Source organism: Motacilla alba, chromosome 4 (assembly GCF_015832195.1).
Source record: "Motacilla alba alba isolate MOTALB_02 chromosome 4, Motacilla_alba_V1.0_pri, whole genome shotgun sequence".
Taxonomy (NCBI): domain Eukaryota; kingdom Metazoa; phylum Chordata; class Aves; order Passeriformes; family Motacillidae; genus Motacilla; species Motacilla alba.
Genome location: NC_052019.1, coordinates 18,864,436 through 18,883,995, shown reverse-complemented (window position 1 = coordinate 18,883,995; position 19,560 = coordinate 18,864,436). Strand labels below are relative to the sequence as shown.

The 19,560-nt window shown below is 36.0% G+C and overlaps 1 long non-coding RNA gene across 2 annotated transcripts in view; it reads right to left on the bottom strand.

Annotated features, from left to right (window-relative positions):
• Window positions 1-14,116, bottom strand: part of LOC119700867 — a 40,548-nt gene extending 26,432 nt beyond the window's left edge. The window contains exons 1-2 of one of the 2 annotated variants that reach the window (XR_005256906.1): window positions 14,000-14,116; window positions 8,544-8,688 (exon numbers count right to left, since the gene is read on the bottom strand). This is a non-coding gene — a long non-coding RNA (uncharacterized LOC119700867). Of the gene's footprint in view, window positions 1-8,543; window positions 8,689-9,750; window positions 9,837-13,999 lie in introns of those variants that run through there. The other variant, XR_005256907.1, reaches the window with a different exon arrangement.
• Between the last annotated feature and the right edge of the window lie 5,444 nt (window positions 14,117-19,560).

Here is a 19,560-nt window from a genome sequence, read left to right as displayed (position 1 = left end):
ATGTTTCCTGATGATGCCAAATATTTTGTTTGTTCTTGAGAACAAAGTGCACACTGAGTTGATGATTTCAGAAAACTGCCAGAGAGCCCAAAATATTCTTCCTGAATTTTAACTTCCACTTTCAACTTCACCATTTTTAAAGTATGATTTATGTTCTATTACTTCCTATTTACTTACATAAATTATCATCTTGCATTTCTTTACTCAATAATTGAGTTTACTGATCTTCTTATGGGGTTTCTCACCATCAGTGCCACATTTAAGTGCCTGAAAGACCCCAGTAATATCTGCAAACTTGAGTATTTAACATTACACATTCCCTGTCTCAAGGTCATCAGTGAAAATATTGAATAAAAATGCACTCATCATTGATCTATGGAGATCCATACTCTTCTTTCCTCTGCAAAGAGATCTAAAATTAAGCTGTGGCCTACCCTTCATCTTGCCATCCTATTAAGCCATTAGTTTTTCTCCACAGTAATAGCAAATATCTTTCTTACATGGCCTTTAAAGAGAAGTTTCTCAAGGATTGCTTACTCACACTCTTATAGAACCCCATTTTACTGGCACCTAACACAATGAGATTATGCCTGTGCTGCATCAAAATGTTATTCCATTTTGCAGATCACCATTTTGCAAGGAATGGAAGTCTGACTCACCCTGCAGTTCCAGGATTTCCTTTTAAGTCCTTTCTTTCACAGATAAAAGTTATGCTAGAAACCTGGCAGTCTTTGTAGTGGTTTACACAAGTTCACCACGAATTCAGCAGTTTCCCACCTGAGTGCAAACTCATTGCTGAACTGTTCATGCAGTACAGTCCTAGTGACTTACTCACATTTATTTGACATCATGTCATCATTGGATAAAACATAGAAAACTCCTCTCTTTCAGAAAAGCTTATGGATTACATGTCAGCTTGTTTTATGCTTTTTTTTTTTTTCCTAGCTCCTTCCATTTAGGAATTCATCACGAAGACATAAGTTTATTATCTTTGGTGGAAAGCATTTTTGTTCATAATATATGCACTGAAGTTCATAAAGTTTCAACTAAGTTGGTGAGTCTAAAGAGATAAGTATTATTAAGATTTTTTTCCTTCAGTACAGGAGCAAATGAACCAGGATTCACACTGTCATGTTAAAATAACAAAATCTCTAAGTGAAAAGACAGATTTATTCTCTAGGTATGCTTTAAAAGGAAGCAGCCACTATCACTGCATGCTCAGTAACCTGTAAGTCTGAGGAAGCTTAGCAGATCATACCCCTCAAAGGAGGAAGGCAGTAGGTGCCTAGTTTCTGGATCCCTGAGTTAGGGCTGAATTGCTGAACTACCAGGATTGAGATACTTCTGACAACTGCGGTAACAGTGATTTAAGCATCTGGACAACTTTAAGGTCAGGAACTGAAGTGCTTACAGATTACAGACCTGTCAAATATAAGAAAGTGCTCTGTGGGAGCTCTGGACCTCACAGGTTTAGACTAAGACTTCAAAATATGCTGCTCTTCCACTTCAAGAACTTCCACTTCAAGGATCTTCTTTCTCAGATCCTGCCTTTGACAACTGTCAAAATTTGCTTTGAGATTACCCAGCAATTACACTTTTTTGATATAACCGAGTAGTTGCAAAAATATTATAAATCCCAGAATAATTTATGCATTATAATCCTAAAACTCAGTGGGAATTATATTTGATGTTTTGTATTGCTTAACTGTGCTTGCAATATAATATTCAATAAAATGTATAGTATTGACCTCTACATGTTGTAATATCAGGTACTCTGATAAACTACATATGACTGTATCACATGCTGTCTGTGTCAAAGTCATTCCTACTGCTTAAAAGCTGTTCTTTTCCAATGTTAGCCTCTGCCTAAAGCCACTAGCAATATATATTTACTAGTCAAACAGTAAATATTCATGCACTTGTTGCAGAATGTCTCAATTTTAATGTTAGTAAACTTGAAAATAAATAAAATTAAAGAATGCTTTTCATGTTTTCATGAATATTTTGGTTTCCATTTCTCACAAACCTTAGGTAAAAGTTTCTGTCTGTATGTTTCTCTCCCTGACTTTCAATTATTCCCCAATACTTTTAAGTGTCCAAATCTGTTGACTATTCTCTAAACTGTCCTTTGCTAAGAAATCTCCTGGGAGTTGTGGAAATTTTTTTCTATTGTGTTCAAAGAAATTTGTAAAGCAGTTCTTCTCATTTGTTTTGAAAATTTTGGAAATTTTCAATGGAATGTTGAGGATTTTTCTATGCTTCTTTAAAACAAAATAAGTAGCAAGTTTACAAATATAGTATATTATATATGTATGGCCTGTATACAAATGTTATATTTTATATGGATACACACTGTTTGTATGAGGACCTTCTATACCCTTATTTGGTTATTGTTCCTCTGTATGCGATTTTAAAATCAGAATTGTCCAGTAACAAATTGCTCAGAAATATTTTTGGTTTTTCAGCATAATAAGAGCCTAATATAATTAACCATTTTAACCTGATTAACTTGAGTACTATTGCAGAGTGAATGAATAAATGATGATATTGTCATTTAAACACATAATAATAGTAATTATATTATTGCAAAAATTACGTATTAGCTCCTGCATTATACAAGACTTCTGACATTTGTTAAAGTTATTACTCACCCACCTCAGAAGAACAAACCAAATAATCAGTTACAGTTTGTTCATTAATTCAAAGTATTATAGAAACTTGAAACTGTTATGCACATCAGAAGAACCCACCAATTATTTGTTAACGAGCTCAGAATGGCAACCTGTCACTGCGGAACTTTGTTAACACATAACATTTGCCTACAAAAAGAACTCTAACTTGAAAGTGAACATCTATCACTTTAAATCCTTGTCTACTAAGACAAAAAAGTGATAAATTCTTTTTTCTCCTCTTTTTTTTGGAACACAAATCTTGATTAAATTAATAGCAGACAAGCTGATAGTCTTTGAGTCCTAGGAACCATGACAGTCATCCAGTCTAGCCTCTGATATTCACATACCACAGAATACTCCATGTTAATCCATATAAGCTCATATCTCCCTTTCTAGCTAGAATATCTCTTTTGTAAGACACTGGATTTATTTAAAGTTTTCAGACAGTGAAAATCCACAGCTTCCCTAGATAAGATTTTGTAAAGATTAATTACTTCTACTTTCAAAAATATGTACTTTCCTTTTCAACCTTGAATTTATCTTGCTTTACCTTGAAATAAGATCCTTGCATCTTGTTATACCTTTGCAACAAAATTAGAGATCTGCATTCTGCAGTGTACATCTTCTTTGTGAACAGGCTTATAGCTACTGTTCAATAGGTTAACTGTATGTCACATGCATCTGGTGATATAGCTTCAAAATATGTACTCTACCCTACATTTTAATATCCAAGAAGAATTTTTTATGATAATTTAAAATGTTGCTGGATCAGCATGACCTTCATATAACATTCAAACAGAACACTTCCATATTCTTAGGGGAAACAATAACTTAATATTCACTTTTGGGCTTTGTTTGACACTGAATCCTGAAGTACTTGACCCTGAAATATTGACCCAGTTTTTATCTACCTTCTTGTTGTATAGTTTTCATTCAATATATACTGACTGCCATATGAAAGGCCTGCATGAGCACACAGTTGACAAGACATTGGCACTAATTGTTATCACACAGAGTTGAGAAATGGAGAATTGGATTGACTTTCTATCTCAGTGAGACAGGAACAAATTCATCAAGGATTGTCCATTATCTCCGTAACTGTCAAAGGAGCTGCAGATTAGGTCAGGAGAGATCAAAGACACAGTGCTTTGCTTTCAGTATCTTCACATCCCTGTTCTTATGCTGGAGAAAAACAGCTTTTTGCACAGTTTTTATGAAGAAAAATAACAGTTTAAAAGTAATATTTTAAACCAAGTATTTTTTTAATACTGAAAACAGAGGAAGACCAGTAAATCAAAACCAGGTGGTGATGTGACCCAGCATTAACACCCTGCATGGTCTGTGAGTTCCCTTCAGACTGGCTTTAACCTGATCCCTGGATGAAACACCATCACCACTATATTATGAAGCATTAAACATTAGTTTCAACTTGTACTGTTATAAAGTGCACAACCAGAGCTCCCAATTTAATATCCTCTGTTGAACATCTGGTTTTTGCGTAACAAAACTTCCTTTGGAACCAAAACTATGTGTAACAACTGCAATTGATTGCAGGATTAACCTCAGAACTGGGCTACTGCTTCATGTAAAATGTTGGAGGTACATCCCTGGAATGACACCTGTTTAGATAACTGTTCAAAGACTAAGTGCCTCTAAAACAGAGAAGCATGTGACTTAGAGAAACAGTGACAAAGAGGAAACTACTCCCATCTTTCTTATGTCACTCACTGAAATAAGTCATAACCCCATGTGTCCCGTTTATATACAGAAGAAGATCTGGTTGAAAATGTGATGCTTATTCTAGCCTCTAAAACTGTCTGCTCAGGCACTGACAGACCACAGAAGACCAGGAAGAATCTGGAAGGATATATAGACGAAAACATAGGAATTTCTCAGCCTGATTTCAGCAGCTGTCATTTAAAGTGCCAAATCTGAAATTCAGGAGATTTAGTTGGTCCCTTCAACCTGTATGAGATGTTCTAGTATCAGACCTTTTGATTAAACCAGCTGTCAGGTGTATTCTACCTCAACAAAATACCTAACTATTCTAGCAATCCTGGACACAGCATATCATGAAGCCTTAAAAAAGATGATTTGGGAGTGTTTAAGTCATTGCTCTTTTGTTAGCTATTTGCTGTAACAATATAAAAGGATCATAAATAACTATTATTGCCTGAAAATTCAGAAGTATACTACTATTTAAAAACATATAAGATAGCCTTAAAGTTAAGTCAGAAGACTGTGGTCATGCCCACCAGAAGATTCAAAATTTACCTCAAGTAATCTATAGTCCTTGTGAATCAACATTGTCTTTGCCTCATACAAAACAGTCCTTTGGAGCCAAAAGACCTAGGTTGAAAAGCACTGGGTTTTTCTGCTTCCTTTTTTTTCATTTATGATATGTCATCACACTTTTATAGCCATTCTTCATAAAAATATCACCAAGTTTAAAGGTCTAAACAGTATTCATTCCTGTTTGTTCTTTCCTATAAATCCTCTAGCCAGATTTATACCAAAAGCAATTTGAAAACTTTTCCAGAAGGACTGCATAAAAGATGCAACCTATACAATGTTTTTATTCTCTTAGCTGATAATTTTATAATCTTGAATTTTTTTTAAATTTGGTAGATCACAATAGTTTATCTATTTGTAGGCACCAAGGGGTTCTATGCGTAAAGCTGAGCTGATACACAGCATAAAATATTTACTTTTTCTCAAATAGCTCATTCCTTTTCACCATGGATGATTTTAAGCAAGGGCTGTGACTAGAGAGATCCTGTAATTTTAAGTAATGCATTCCTACCTTTGAGCTGCAAACTGACTTTCAGCTTCCTGTATGGAGAAATAGAGATGCTGAAATTTTTACATAGAATGGAATGCAACTGGCATTTTCCTGAACAGGGAATATGCACTACACAGTATAGTGTCAGAGCAGATTATATCCCATGAACATTACCTGTGAATTATCTGATATCCACTAGCACTACTGCGGTCACAGGCCTGTCAGCTGTGCCAAGAGAGTTGTTGGTGCTAAGAGGTGCTGGGAGGCAGGGGTGTTGCAGATCAAACACTGACATGTATTGATGCTGGAAATTTTTGCATACAGTCTCCTCTGGCTTTTTATTCATCTGTTCTTCTGTTTGAAATAAGCTGTTTTCACATTCAAAGGCGATGTGATAAGGATGCAAGTTCACTTGTATATATGTGTTAGTTTATGTGGAAAAAAGGCTTTTCTGCCCACACACAGATGTGTGAGGCACAGGGTCAGGCAGGGGAAACTCAGTAAACTCATCACCTACACCTGCTCCCTGTCTCAACCTGGAGAGTTCCAGGGGAGCATCACCCCGGTGAAGTTGGGGGCGACACCCCTCAGACTGAGGGAGATGTAGGATTTTGTGATGGGATGAAGAGGAGGAATTTCTTGACATTGCATAAGACATCATGAAACACTTAAGGGAGGAGTCAAAGGAGGGGAAATGGAAGAATCAAAGTGTTTGATGGAATAAGCATGGGAAAATAGATGAATAAGGTGATAAAAGAAGGTGATCACATGTAAATAGTCATATTTATACACCCATTTTCCAGTTACTCTGTTTGTCTGCCTCGCCATGCCCTGTAACCATCACCACTGTCTGTCCTGTCTTCTTATTTAATCCCATTTCTACTTCTTTACCTCAGTGAGGGACCTGTGTGCTCTTGGGGTGGGAAGGATCTGAGTGTCAGCAACTAGAGTCAGACCGTGGGTCAAAGGGACTATCTGTCTGTAGTGCCAGTAATTGCAGGGACCAGCCTGCACATACTGTGAGTGATTGTGTGTCACCATGCAAACCCCAGCAAATGGCAGACTGAACAAGCCAGGGAACAGGACACATGGCTTAGTGTCCAGGTATGGAAGTGGACTCAAGTTTGGGGTGCATCTGAGTGTGAAGCTCTGTGAGGGAGACAGCTACTGGAGGGACCCAGAGGTCAAGGCTGATTGCTAGAGACCACAGGATCCAGAGACCAACTGAGAGAGAGAGAAAACGAGAGAGAGTTTGTGTGAGTGATGCACAGGCCACTCACTGGGGAGACTGAGTGCCTAAGACTGGCTACTGAAGGGCTCCACAGTGCAGGTGTCAGTGTGTCTCTGCACCTGTGTGTGCAGAGGGAGGACCTGGGGACTGGTATCAGCCTTGGAAGTTGTGTGCCCAGCTGCCAGAAGCTAGAGAGCCTGGGATCCAGAGAAAGCTATTGCACAGACTGAGTGTCTGAGCCTTGCTGTTAGAGGAACCCACCTTGCAAATTTATTCCCATTAATGCATCTTCATCCGTATCAGGCAAGGGGGGTAAGAGAATGAGGCCACATGTGCTGGGATTTTTTCAGTGCTGAGTGTTTCTCAGCATTTTGATCTGTGTAGCTGAACATGTCTAAATATAAAAACACAATTTGTGAATTCATGTGCCCACTAGGAATGCATGTTCAACTCTAACAGTTGAAGAGAGATTCAGCAACACTAACCATACCTGGCCTCAATAGGTGGAAAGAGAATATGGTTAGCAAAAATGCTTTCTGCAAACAAATTCCTCCTACAAATAATATAAAAATAAGTATAAGAGATGAATAAATGTCTTGTTACACAAAAATCATTAAATATTACACCAGTTACATATTTTTTCTATGGCACTTTCAATGTATCATATAGGAAATGCATATAAATCCAAGGCAAAAATGAGTGGCTTTCAAGAGAGAAGTCTGTTCTTTGAGTTATCCTCATTTAATTTGTACAGCAATGACCCTGTAGCTGGTATAGTCAACTGAATCAATATCATGCATATTTGAAATACAACAAAGATAAATAAATAGATGTAAAACATTGAAAAGCTCAAACGTTTTAATATTAGAAAGAGCCAAATCCTGTTACTTCTATAAAGTTCTCTATACCAGTATGCATGTGAGACAGGCAGGATTTGGCTTACAGTCAGCATTAACATTCAAGTCTGATGAAATCATAAAAACTGCTGCCTTACAATGTAAATGCATGGAAAACAGCAATAAAGACCCCCTCCATACTGAAGATTACTGCCATCACAGCAGAACTATAGGAAGTGATCTTATAAGCACTAAGTAACTTCCTGCAAAGTATAACAGATATCTCTACATAGCTAGAGGTAGAATCCTGGGAGTTGGGGGTGTGGGGGAGGAATTCAAGCTCACTTCTTTTTAACTAAAAGTAAAGCAAATATTTTAAAATTGTATTCAAATTTCCTTAATGCACATCTGAATGTACTTAGCACTACTTCAACAACTACAGAAGTAGAGTTGTAGCTTTTAGTTCTTTTCTGAACTGAGCACACAGAGTTTGAAAATTGTACAAAAACTTGCATTCTTTGCAAGCTTCAGTGTAACTACTGAGAAAGCAGACATCTCATAGGAGGAGCTGGTATTCCATAACACCTGAATAATATTACATTGCATATGTTAAACCTTCTTGGACACTTCATACTCTGCACTAAAATTTATTCCCACAGGTAGTTCTATTACAATCATTAGATTTTTTCACATGAATGCAGGTTCAGTGGATGCGGAAAATTAGTTTCTGCCTCAAGTTTTCTTGTTACCATAAGAGTAAATCACACTATGCTAGTTGAATGTAGATTCCTGTCATTTAACAGGACAAAGGTTTAATAAAAAACATTTATTTACTTTATATTTTTTTCAGGTCTGCAGAAACTTTAATCAATAGCTACAGATTAATTTTCTCTTCTTCTTCATATAATATCTGTTTAACATGCCTCCAGTTTTAAAGTTTAGAATAAAAATGACTACACCAGTTTTATCACTACCATGAGGTCTCCTGTAAACTACTTAAAGCCATTCACCCAAAGTCATACCTTCCAGCTAAAGTCACTTAATGGAGTCCAAGTTTAATCCCTTCTCTGCAGCCAAAAGTGTTTCAGCCACCAGCCTGTTGGCCCCCAGCCTTTTGGAGTCCTTGTGCAAAAGCTGTGATGTGATGCAGAAGAGGATTCAGGATTTCTGCAAATACAAGGAAAACCTTCAGATCAGAATACAAGGCAACTGCATTCCAAGATTTGCATCAGATCCCGTTTCTCTTCCATGCCTAGCAACTAATGCCCAAAATCACTCCAAGGTGGAGAGTCTGTCCCTCAGCTGGTACCACCACAGCTCTATGCCTGTGAGCTCAGCCCTTTGCAAGGAGACAGCAGAGTGGGGGCTTCTCCACCTGGGGAGGTTCTGGGTGCACACTACCTGTACCCTCTGCCCTGGCCAGCTGCTCTGTTCATAGCACAGACACAGACTCCTGCTCTGCACCATGCATTAGAGAAAAAACGCCAATAGTTTCTTGGCGCCCCAAAGATACCATGCCTAAGTCCAGTTTGAAGCTGTGAATTTCTGCTTCACACAGTCAGCTAAATCTAGGAAAAGGTGAGATTTCAGGATATGTTGTTCTTACTCCTAAAACCATTTGCAGAATTTGAACTTAATCCTCATTGAATTCACATTCTATTACAATTCTCCCAAAAACCCTGAGAAAGCTTTTTGTTCACTAATTGAGATCTATTTTAGCTCTAGTAGCTGTAAAAAATCATCTATGAAACTGAGGGCTTCTCTTATCTAGTTAGAGGTTATGTTTAATATTCTGGTCAGTTGTCTTTTGCATATGGATTTGCTAGATAACAGACATACCACATTACTGTAATCCAAAAATTAAAAATAATCATCCACTTTGTAACATTTTAACCATTTCACTTTCCCAAGTGAGAGTCTTTTCACAAAGGATTACCTTCTCTCCTATTAAAGTAATTGATAAAGAATTCTGCACTGCACATAAGGTATGCCAAGCACTACTTATTCTTCCCACAATACAAAATACTGCTGCAACTTACAAAATCATTTATAGCAGATTGTTACAGGTAAAATGGGACATTGCTTTTGTTCTTTCAGGCTTTGCATGCCCTCAGGCTAGTGATTTACTATACATCCACAATTTTCAGAAGCACTGTCTAAATTTGATATAGCTTAGTCCATAGATGTTCAGTTTCAAACAAATCAGTTCATGTTTTTGGAGATAATTACCTGTCTTTCTATTTGCTATTGTTGTTTCACACAAAGGATTAACTTTCATTCCAGAAAGGAAGACAATTTCAGCACTACTGTATCAAAGAAAAGGAAAAAAATAAACCTAGCATCTGTACTACCAGTTAACATGTCTATAGACACAAAGGATTTCAAAATTAACATTTTTTTTCCAGAATGGAGTTTCCTAAAATTAGGCAACAGTAAACAGTAAATGTGAATTAGGACAACACAAAGAAAAACTCCATGCAAGAGGTGGTCTTTCCTTCCCAGAATGCTGTGTTTGTGAAATTTTATTACTTATAAGGTTTGAAGATTCCAGTAATGCTAGTTTACCTGCTCTTAATCCCCAAAGCTTGAGCAATAAGAATTTGGGTTACAACTCAATTCTCTAGCTAATTATTTTGCCAAAATCAAGTAGATTAAAAAATAGCCTATTCTGCCAGTCAGTTTTTGCTCATGTTTAGATCTGTGGAACTCTCATTGACCTATGGAACTCTCATTTTGAATTGATTTTGTGCATCAGGATTACTGAGCCTGGTAAGACAACTCTGGCTTGAGTTTCATTTGTTTTAAGTCAACTGTTATGACAATTTGCAATCATATTGGCTGCTCATCAAATCCAGTTGTTTCATGTGGAGTTGGCGGTTTAAAGTGATAAGTAGTGAAATTTTCATAACATCAATACAAATGTTACTGCTAGTCTTTTGCCAAAAATACTTAACCAGAATTTTGGGATTTTTGGGCTGTTCTACTAGGACAATGAAAGTCTATTTTTGTTTTAATCTTATTTATGCAAAGTCACTTCTTGAAGAGTGCTAGAAGCTGAGACACTTTCTCCACTGAAACTTTCTTCAAAAATTATGAATTTGACAACACAGTAAGTTAATTGTGTGTGAAGCTCACAGAGTATTTTGCTGAATGTATAGGACAAAATAAAGGCTTCACTGAGAAGAGGGACTCTTCAGGTATACAGCTGCAAGATATAATTTCCTTTAATTTTTGGAATTGTAAGAATAACACAGCTTCTATCACAGCTGGCCGCTTTGAGAATGCAGCCTAAAGGACTAAATATCCATTTACATCCAGATCAGCGAGCATCTAGGGAATTTTGATTTCTAACTTAAAGCTTAGAAAAGGATATCTGACACTAAAAAGCAGCCATCACATCATGTTCTGTGTGAACCTCATTGCCATGGTTTCAGCATGCTCTGTACACACCTTGGTCAGGGCTCCTAATTGGCCCTGAATATCACTTGGAGTTAGTGGTAAATAGATGTCTAAGTGTCTCAGACTGAGAAAGCTCTTGGCATACAAAGAGATCAAAACCTGGCATGACCACCACCTCTATACAATATATTTTACTCTCAGTACAAACTTGCCTCTTTCACAGCCTTGCAACAGTAGTAAGCTTTGAAATCTATAGTTTGTGTGTCACATAGAAACTAAAAAGATCCTTTAGTTTGTAATTTGGACGTGAGGACTTGATAAATATGTATCAACTTTTTCCTAGATAAACAATTTTTTATTTTTTTATATTCTTACCATTAAATATGAGGTGATGTGTATAAATATAAAAATAGATTGATCAGCTGATTTTATTTCTTTTCGTACTTTTCTGTGTAAAAGCGAATTGCAGTGTTACTATAACAGACCTTGTGAAGGTGTGTCATGCTAACATAGCCAGTATCAGCACCACCACTAATCTTATCAGCAAGGCTTCTCTAGCAACCTCCTTTCCTACAGTAATTGTCATAACCCATCTTTTCAGAGAGGGAGGCTGACTGGCTGACTCACATATCTGCATGCTTATTATGCTGCCATCCTTCAGGGTATCACCACTGCAAAGGATTTGAAAGCCTGAAACAGGACCAGGCAACCCCAGCAGAACCCTGCAAACATTTACATACAATCTTTATGTGTATATGGCTACACAGACAAAAATTAGAAAGGAAGCCAGTAAGAATATCAGGGAAATACCTGCTCCAAGGGGAGCCAGCTGAGAACCCATAGCTGCAAGCCAAAATCCCTGCTGTTTTTAAATAGACTGGAGGAGGAACAAAAAATGTACAATGCACAGACAAGATGATGTCTCTTCTGGATTTCAGTAGCTGCTTTTTGCACTGACTTAAAACAGCTCACTGAGAGTTTTACAGCACTAGAAACAATAGTGCAAAGGCACTATTTACTACTGTGCCCCTTCTGTTGGTATGCCAGCACACAGTAGCAGTCTCCTGTGCAGCCCTGGTGGATGCAGATGTCAAACAGCAGAATGTTACCACCTCTGGTATCCAAGGCAGGCAGGAGGGACCTTCAGCCTACCAGAATAACCTGGAGCTGCAATTTTAGCAATGTCCATATTGAAAAGTGACCAATCATAAAAAAGGATTACAACTTAATCATATAGCATGATATGAGACACGTAAATCTGTTATTGGCAGAAGATTCCAATTAACAACTCTTAGTACTTGCCTTGTGCACCAGTACTATAAGCTTGAATATTTGCAGTCATTCATTTCTGGTATTTATATGCTCAAATTTCATTTTAGAGAGGAAAAAGATAGGTATTTATGTATCAGTGGAGAATACAGTTGCTAGCCATTGAAATGTAAACAGTTTAGCTCTGTTTTTTGCTCAAATTGTAATAAAAATTTTTTAAAGGTTATTTAAAAAAATTCTAATGGCAATTTGCCATTATAAATAAAGGAATAAAATTTAATAAGAAAAAGTTTCTTTCAAAAGTATGAGGATATTATAATTGTAAATAATATACTATAATTATATATTATAATATATTGTTTATAATAATCATTATATAATTATATAATTTATATTATATACTATATATTATATATTGTAATTATAAATAATTTTATTATAATTCTAATTGTTTAAATGTTAAACTTTTCTTCTGTAGTCCATTGTTTCTGTAGAGATGCACTTCAAATGAAAAACTTATTTATCAGTTCCACAGAAATAAATTCATTAAAATTTGTTATGGTAACACAGACAGCTAGAATTCTTCATGCTTTTTACAGAAGAACATTATACTTTCTTTGATTTTTTTTCCCTCAATGAAAACAAATTTAACATTCCAGTCATCAGCTGCAGTTCTATCAGAGAAATGAGCACTACAGACAAGGTATGTAATAATCCTTTTAAAATAATGGTTTACTAATAGCTATACAATGCACTCAAAAAGAATTGCATACTTCTTTTTCATTTTAATATGAATAATTAAGTTTAGAAATACTCATTCCCTTAAAATGAGGCTGTTTTATTTTTTCTAATTTATATAATAATGGAAAAGTCATCCTGTAACTTATAAATATCTTAGTAATCTTGGTACAAAGTTCTATCATAAATTTCAGGGGTTTTTTTCTGAAAAACTGTCTCTGTACTGCTTGGAGTTTCCTTCTGATAACTCTAATCACCTTTTCACATACTAACTCACCAAAATGAAAATTTCCAAAACATTTACCACTTATGACTCTTTAGTTTCCATATCTTTAAGTAGGGTTGTTTTAACCTGGACTCTTTCATGAAATAGCCAAAAATTTGAAGCCTTGGAAAAACTCAATTAATTTTTTGCCATGAACTAGTTGGACACATCTTCATAATATATGCAAATCAGGTGTCAGTCATTTCAGAACTATGTTTTAATATAGCCACTGTAGACATTCAGATCTGCTAAAATATTCCCACATTGGGCAGCTAATAGGCCTTCTGATTCAAAATGTGACATTTTCAAGTTTTCCTAATTTTGTTAAGGCTCTTCTAAAGTTTTCCTGTTGTAACTTTATAATATTTCCTGGTCTAACTTTATAATATTTCCTGATCTACACTACATGTAACAACACCCAATAAATAGATCATTTTTTGGCTACCATCAAAGTGAAGGTTTTCCACCCAAGTGGGAAAAGAAGTCTCAAAGCCACACAAAGATAACACAAGAAAAGGAAGAATCAATCAGCTAAAATAGGGTTCTCCTTCAAGTATTAATTTGTCAGGAGTCACAAAAGGTTAAGTACAAAGGACACATGACCTTCAGTTTCCAATCTGCAACAAGCATCCAATAAAGATGCTTTGTAAATTCCCTTTAAGGATGTTCCATGCAGTTGAAGAGGAGGAACGGTGATAAAATCTGTTGAATAAAATTCAGAAGACTTCTTTGAATTGCTAAACCTTTAGTTGCAGAACAGAAACACAGAGGATGCACACAGTAGATAAAGTGAAACCATATTTTCACCTAGTGTACCAATGTGCTGGTGATGCTGATAACAGGTAACCAAATATCTTCATGCCAGGGATGCAGCTTCCCAATCCTCAGTGAACCTCATCCACATGACTGCGTTATGAGTCTTTGCAGATACCTTTTACAGGATCACGTAGGAGTTCTGAAGCAAAAGGAGGAATAGAATTCATTTCTGAAAGGCATAACTGGGAAAGTGACTTCTTTTCTCCTGCAGTTTTTTTCTAATATTAGGAATATATACAGTATTCTGCTACATACAGCAGACCAGGGAAAGGCTTTACAGAAAACAGAGGTCTGCCTCTCCCCCATGAAAACAGCAGTGCACACTCTTAATGGTGATAATAAGGAAACAAATTAAAGTTGCCTAGGCATTAAAACCATAATCACTTTCTTTTAACTTGTATGGACTCTTTAATGCATTGTGCTATACCAAATAGGAAGTCTTTTTTCTTTTAACTGTAAGCATATATGCTATCACAGCTTATCCTTTCAATGAATAAGACTTTACATCGGGCATCTAAAAGGTACTTGCTTGCTTAACAAAGAGAATGATTTGAGGCACTAAAGGGATCTTTCAAATTTCATCATATTTGAAGCAGTTTATATTATATAATAGAGCGAATGTAAGTAATATTTCAATACCTTAAACACTGTTAAACTGGTGAGCAAAATATATTAGCATCACAGTAATGTGTTCCCGCCTGTGTAACACAACAATTATGACACAAGTTTCACAGACACTGAAGATCCCTATATGTGATATAACTACTAACTTCATGACACATCAAACTATCCATGAGCAATTACAAAGGGTCTGAAGTCAGTGAAATCAGATTAATTTTGAAAGAGCAAGGAATGAGGAGTCAATTTCTTATTCCTTAATCAGCATCTTCTAACTTTAAAAATTATGCTAATTTTAGGCACTCACCCACTGAAACTTACTTATGAACATTTTCATTACTAACAGATAGCAACTAAAATTAATGATCCAGGTTACTATATTTTCCAAGTAGGAGGTCCAGGATAAGCAGTAACCTCATTTTTTACCAGTGTCAAATATAAAGGTCAAATAGGGGGCATTTCAGAAGCCATAGCCCATAATTAATAAGTGCATCCAATTTAAGGAGCTACTATCCTGAAGAGCATTAAGAATTAATGATTAATGACATAATGATTAATTAATCAATAAATTTGTTGACATGCATTTAACCAAAAAGAGTAAGCAGAAACTTAATTGTTAAAGGAGAACATAAACCACCTTTATAAGTCCTGCTTAGCATTCTATTACTTTGAAGCAAAGGAATCAATTTATCGGCAACCTATGTAGCACTAAATATTGAGTGATAGATTGAGGAAAATGTTTCCTGAGAATTAATGGAAAGAGGGTGAAGTACATTTTTTTCTCTTTAAATTCAAATTTCTTACTTTTAATGTTCCAGTTTTTATAGTTTCTCACACTCCCTAAGAGCAGCTACTTCTTATACCCACATACCTTCACTCTCCAGAGCTACGGCTTGCACTATGGTTCCATGAAACAGTCAATCTGATATTAAGTAGAAAGGTACCAAAGATGGGAGTAAAATAAGTCAGTTGTACGAGACAAAGCTTTGAAAAATTCACTTTGTCTGTTCAAAAGGGCTCAAAAATTTTGAAAAGCTAACTTTTTTTCCATATAGACATTATTCCAGATCACATATCAGCCATTCCACTGCTGCAGAAAGCCTGCATAGAGCACTATGAGGTGGTCTTTGTGAACAGAAATGCAACTGTGCTCTATCTGATCAACTTGAGACCACCAGGGAATTGAGTGCATAAATCCAGCAATACTGAACATAGAGACATGAATTTAATATCAGATGTTGCTTCTCTGGTACAGATTAGAGAAAAACTGAAAGCATCTGAACTCCCCATACTGTCCTTCCTATGGTTTGCATGAAAAGCTAAGGATACATTATTATTTCAGTTTCCAAATTGGGTAACTTCTTCCTTAAACAGGTAAAGCAAGCTGGTGCAAGAAAAACCTGAAATTTTCTTTCAGTTCTTTAAAAGTTCCACATTTGCTTCATTTAAAAACTAGCTGTCTGTAGAGTCGGTGATGAAAGGATAATAAATTGAACAGATAGGCCCAGCAAGGATCTAAGGAACAGTCATGAGTGGAAGACCCATAGTAACACAATCAGTAAAAACCTAATCAGTGAAAATTAGAGCACATTGAATCAGCTGCCTCTAAAGCTATCAAGAGAAAATTATTGTCCCTGGTGTGAATCCCACTGAGATGAGTCAGCAGCAGAATCTCTCTCTCAGAGGCCTTCCGACTAAAAGGAGATTATTGCCTTCAAGGGTACAGGATTTATCACGAAATGGAGTGGTGAAGACGATTCATGGATTGTGTAAAAATTATTAAGGGATGCATCACATTAATTGTGGGAATGTTCAAACTTTTTATGGTATGTATAATGTAAGGACCAAAGATGGGAAGAGTGTAACCAAGGTGAACTGGGAGGAACAAACACAGGAAAATAGAGGAAATATGACAAAACAAGTATCATGCGAACAGATAGTGAGCAGTTTTGTGTCTTCTGATCACAGAGAGGAGGAACAGGTTCAGGCTGACTGTGAGACTCATGGTTATGTGAGGGCTGTGTGTGCATTTATGGGTGTCAGTACAGGCACCACTCTGTGTGGGGGTCTGAGCGGCCACAATCATGTCAGACTTGTGTGCATAGACTGGAAGTAACTTGTATCAGGGGACAGGGAGCCACAGTAGCTTCACAAACACGGCTGGGGATTCCTCCAGAAGAGTTTGGAATACTATTATTTTTCAGAGAGATATTTCAGACAGTTGCCACATCATCTTGTGGTCTTAGCAAATTGAGAGCTGTGAATTCAAAGATTTTCCATCCCTGGAGATATTGAAAACCCAACCAGACATGCTCCTGAGCAACCTACTGAAGGTGATACTTCTTTTAGCAGGGTTTTGGACCAGGTGGTCTCTAGAGGTCCCTTTCAACCTCAGCCACCCTGTGATTCCCTGAAAAAAATTCTGCCCCTCTTTTTCAAAGGCCCTAAAAATCATGCAGTAGAAATATAAACAAACAAATTAACTGAAAGCTCTCAGGAAACAAAAGGCACCTTTCAAGGAACTCAATGGTCTATATGGCCTTGAGACACAGACTTAAGCTTTCTCCATCTATTTAGTGAACCTTGTGCCTCTGTAGTTGCATTAAAGCAATGATCCAAACAAATCAGGTTATATTGGATTCCTTCCATACCACTGCCAACTTGGGGTTCAGAGCTGTTTCAGATTCATGTAATTCAAAAGGTGAAAAGATCCTGAAAAATATAATACAAATATCTAAAGCAAGATCATTATAGGTGGATAGAATTTAATCAAACTGTCTATTTTTTCATAGGGTTAGTAGAAGCCAAATTTAAAAGAAAAAACTAAATCCAGAGACCATTATCAACATACAGTACAATGTGTTTATAGTAAAATGTTGCCTCAGGGGAGAAGCTGATACTTTCAAAAATAAAAATAAAATGGTTTTCTATAAAACCTCAACTCTTAAAATATTTATATTCCACTTGAAAAGACTTGTCTAATAAAATACTTCAAGATCAAGAGGAATCACTGAGGCATTTAGTCTGCCTTTGCACGTATCTCAAGCTAAACAATATACCCAATTACTCCTGTAGTCACATCAGTAATAAATGGCTTTGACTGAATCATACCTTTCAGAAATAAACATACAGGACTGATCTGAAAATACCAAGAAGTGGAAAATGCACCATTTCCCTCTATAAGTAATTTCAATTCTTAACACTGGCAACAGCAAAGACACTTTATTTCTAACCTGAATGTATTTGATTTTAACATTCAGACATTAGTTCTTGTTGTGATTTTCTCTGATAAATGAAGGAGCCTTTAACATCCAATATTTTCCCTTCATGAACCTTAACAACTATTAATCACTCAAGATGATGGTGTAATAGGCAGGAAAAAATACTTAGCAACTTCAAAGAATATTTAAGAAGAGAGAAGAAACAAACCAAAACTCCTCAATGCTCTTCCTACCACTCTCTCCTATCACACGAAGAGTACTTGTACTCTTAGTACTCAGGATCTTTTCACCATTTTTCTGGGAGGCTTTTTTTACTATGTGTGAGTATCACACTTCCATTGAAATTAAAAGTGGTTTAAACTGTATAGTTCAGGTAGGTCAGAACTGTTAGCCAAATCCCATATATGCTTATTTAGGTATGAACATAGGATCGCTATGTATAAATTGCCATAATAAAGGACTGCAGATTCAGCAGTTTCCTATTTTTATCAGAAGTTTTATCAAAAGCAGAAGAAAAAATTGTCTTATTTTTCTTAGGTAGTTTTCCTAGGAACTTAATTCTGTAAAGCAGTGTGTTTAGTTACAACTTCCAACATTCCATTTCTAGCATTATTTAATTTCTAGAGAACAATCTTAAATGTTGTGATTTTTTTTTCCAGAGATATTGACATGATCTCTAGTATTATTATATGAGGACATTTTATTTGACAGAAAAACTGATTATATGAGACCAACACTGAAGAAAGGAGTGTATTTGACTTGTAATATCTTTTAAATTATAATATCACCCTCCAGGTCAGATATTTTACTTCAGATCACCAGTGTCATTGTAATCCAGGATGTCATGATGAGGAGAAATCAAAAACTCTCACAGAAATATGTTGTTTTGGTGATTTGGGGGATTATTCTATTAGAACACTGGGAGACAGAACAAAAAGTACCAGAGTGTCATAACAAAAGAATACTGGCTATTGTACTGCTTCATTATGCTTCTTGTAAAGCCATTTTGTTTCAGGCTTATTCAGAAAATCATTTTCTCCAAGTCTTACAGTATTGAGAGACAGCCTCTAGGTAAGTACATACCACAGATAACCACAAAGGCCGAATTTTAATCATACCCTTGGCTCTTTTAGCTCCACAAAAACCATCCTTTTGGAGTAATATCTCTAGACTTGCTCTAAAGAACAAATAAAAGAAAATGTGTCTGCTTGAGCTACAACAGTAGAACAAATTATGATTCAAAATATTGTGTGACAAGACAGACAACAAATGGAGATCTTTAATTCATTTAACAATTATTGGAATAATTTTGCAAAGACAGATAAATGCATTTAAAGGCAGGAATATATGTAGTCATTTTTGTGTCTACCTTTAAAAATATTGGTAAACAGAGAGGTTTAAATCTATAGATGTTCTTACTCAAATTTTATATTTGATTGAGTTTTCTTATTTAAAACAAATTAATAGGAACTAGTAAACTAGAACAAGCTGAGCTCCCAGTGAGAAAAAGTCCTTTTGCATTCAACAAGTTTTGATGATTACACCCCAGTAAAACCAGGACAAATGGTTTAATAGAAAGAGTATTTTGGATCTTGCAGCCTTAGGTTTCCAGGTTCAGGAATTTACAGAGTCTGTGTTTTAACTGCCTCCACCTGTTCAGGACTTCTAAACTTCTTTTCTCATCCCAGAGTGAAACTTATTTTTTCCATGAGA